This window comes from Corylus avellana, chromosome ca2, assembly GCF_901000735.1.
Source record: "Corylus avellana chromosome ca2, CavTom2PMs-1.0".
Lineage (NCBI taxonomy): Eukaryota > Viridiplantae > Streptophyta > Magnoliopsida > Fagales > Betulaceae > Corylus > Corylus avellana.
In genome coordinates, this window is record NC_081542.1 from 26,106,213 (window position 1) to 26,109,664 (window position 3,452).

The window sequence follows — 3,452 nt, forward strand, 5'->3', positions numbered from 1 at the left end:
ATGTTGCAGTCTTGTACGATATTCGATCAGTTACTAATATTATTTATTGGTTTGGCAAAATGAATGTAGGAGTAGTATGTAAAGAGGAACATGGCATATGTTGATCATAATTAATAAAGGTTGTATATTTAATCACACTAAAATATTGTACAAAAGGGGCCTATATATACAAGCCAATAATATAGATACATACATATATAACCAATGTGAGACATGCACTACATATAATCTAATAGCCCATGCCTTCTCAAACTTAAGGTGGAATGCGAGAGACCAACTTGAGTTTAGAGACTCGTCAAACCGCCCTAGAAGATGTGACTTTATGAAGAGGTAGCAAGCTGATCATGGGGATGTAACAGAATAAAGTTGTAGTGAGCTTTGAAGAAGATAATAATTGAAAAAATGACAATCAATTTCAGTATTTTTTTTGCCTATTCATGAAAAACGTCACTTGCCCAATCAGCATCAATATAAGCACACAACTGAAGAGGTGGCTACCCAACCGGCAGCCACCAGTTTCTTTTATTTATTTATTTTTCTTTAAAGTATATTTTTAGTATATATATATTTTATTAAAGAGTGACATGTGTCGCCATTTTATTGGCGTTGACGTGGCACCTAACGGAATTCGTCAAATATTTTAATGGAATTTGACTCTAGGGAATATATTGTTTTTTTTTTTTTTTTTGGTGTATTCTAAAAACTTCTGAGTTCACTTTGATACGGCAATAAGCGATTTGTAATTTGGGCTAACTCTAGGGATTGTTTTTGCATTTATCAACCAAGACACCTAGCCTCTTATTTCGAATAAACTCTCTAAGATCCAAAACCGACCAAGAGCAATCCCTCGATTCTTGACATCCCCAAAACTCCTATTTCTGATAAGATTTGAGTTAACCTAACAAGACCAATAGAGCCACCACTATTGGAGCATAGCCACTAGTTGAAAATTTTCAATACTATCATGCAATTATTGGGATCAATATTACAATGGAGTGATCAAATGGAAGAATCTTTTGTGCATTTCCTTCGCTTTTCAACAAACCCATCGACTCATTCTTGATGAGCTTAAAGTTGAAGGCACTTTATGTGTTGTTTTTGGCTTGTATATATTTTCTTAAAAAAGAAAAAAGACTACAACAAAGTTTAGCATCTTTCCCTACCATGAGTAATGGACATTTTGATTATTGTTCTTTTTGGTTGCTTTGGAATTGAAAATTGTAAGTATAGAAAGAAGGTGCCCTTAGAGAACACTTGATCATATCCAAGGTTGCATTGATACATCATTCCTTTTGTTTTATTGTTATTCATCGTGTTATATATATATATCTGTGTGTGTGTGTGTGAAAAAACCTACTCGAGTTCTCAAGAGGCAAACGGATGCATGATTGAGCTTAAGTAAATTGTGTGTACATTATTTTTTCTTTTTTTCTTTTTTATCAAAAGAAAGGAAATAATGCTAAAGATAGATAGTCAATTAAGATCACTAAATCATATAAGTGACTGAGAATTAATGATGTATTACATCCCCATACAGAGATAGAATGTTCCAATGCAATCAGGTTCGAACAAAGTTGCAAACAATGTCAATTTGAGCCAAGGGAAAATGTTCCTCCTGATCTATCTTGCTCCACCTTTTGCTCCTCTAGGGATGGATCCAGTTTTCAATTTGAGGAGAGACCAAGGGCCAAAATTTTTTTTGGGAAGGGACCAATTGGCAAAAAATACATTTTTTTTTTCTTGTAATTTACAGGGTGGAGTGGGGGACCAAGGCCACTCCCAGTCCCCCATAGGTCGTCTACTCCTCTATTTTAAAAATGTGAAATTTGTAAGTTGTTCTTATTTTTTATTAATTTAAAATTTTTAAATTAAGTAATAAATTAATTAACGTGATATTAGACTTTATCATATATATATATATAGTTGCATGTCTCGTTTTTCTTTCTCCCGACAATCATTGGAGTTATGTGACATTGTCCCGCCAAATCCGTTCCTCCTCGAATTTGCCTGCCGCAATTCTAAAAAGTTGTAAAATTTTGGTTCCTTCTCAAAGGTCTCATTACTCATATCTTTCACAACCTCCATAGATGACACCTCTCCTTCCCCGGTGACATAAAAATATGAGGCATGATGAATGCATAACTTTTTGGTACAACTTTGATCCTTTAGGATAAAGTCTATTTAACCTCCTCAAACTATCACCCCAATGACAATCTACCTCCAAGTTATTAATTACGATAATTTATCACCCAAACTACCAAAACAATGACAATGTACCCACCCAATGCTAGTAAAATGACGAAATTAACCCTATAGAATTTTCAATAAGATAAAAATACCCTTAAAATTTTGAAAAAAAAAATTAAAATTTCATATTTTTATTTTATTTTTAGTAAGGATAATTTTGTCATTTTTTTTAAATTTGGGGTACATTGTCATTGTTTTGGTAGTTTGGGGTTAATTTGTTGCAATTAATAGTTTGGGGAGTAGATTGTTATTGGAGTGATAGTTTGAGGGAGTTAAATGGAATTTAGCCTTTTTTATTTATTTTTTTACTTTTTTAAAAAACAAAATAATTTTTTTTTTTTTTTTTTGAATCAATAACTTCTTATGTGGTCCTTTTTTTATTTGGTATTATTTTTCTTCATGAAAATAGTCATTTTTTTATTAAAAAAAAAAAAAATTGTCATTATTATGAAGAAAAAAAGGACCACATAGGACGTTATTGCTTAAGATTTTTTTTTTCTTTTTTTAAATGACCATATAAGAGAAAAGTTAGGTCAAAATTGTGTCTTTAGCATTTTTTTAAAAACATTGTTATCATGATCACCAATACTAATCCTTTAATTAAGGATCGGGATTCCTTACAATCTCTCACAAGAAATTTTTTGAAGTTTTGAAAGGCGTTCAACGAGACCCAATTACCCGAATAAGTATTTAAACAATCTGAACACTTGCTTGAAGAGATAAACTTTGCAGAGATCAAGCAATATTGTAAGGGATTCCAGTTGCAGCAGGGAATATATGAACCGTGGTCTAAGTGCAATGCTTCTAGCAATTTATAGCTATAGTTAAGTGGCAGCTGTTTGAGCTGCTACGTTGCAATCCAATGACCTAGCTTGGAGGCTAGGGCACATGACTGCTGCATGCAAATACAAACGTTAAATGTGCTTCTGGCTTGACAATTTTCAGCCACGTATATATGTTGTGTTTGCACTTTTGGGCGTATTTTTATTGTTTTTAATCCCTTTTTCCTGGTTGGAAAATGTACCAATAATGTTGTTGGCAATAAATGAACAGATCACGTTTACGTGGATATATATCCTTAATAACATAGAATCCATGTTTCAAAACCCTGCTCGGATGGGCATGCATGATGAGCTATATAATTGCCATGTGTAGAGAGGAGAGGATTCTCCTTTAATGGTTCCATCTATATCGTATCCTATAAG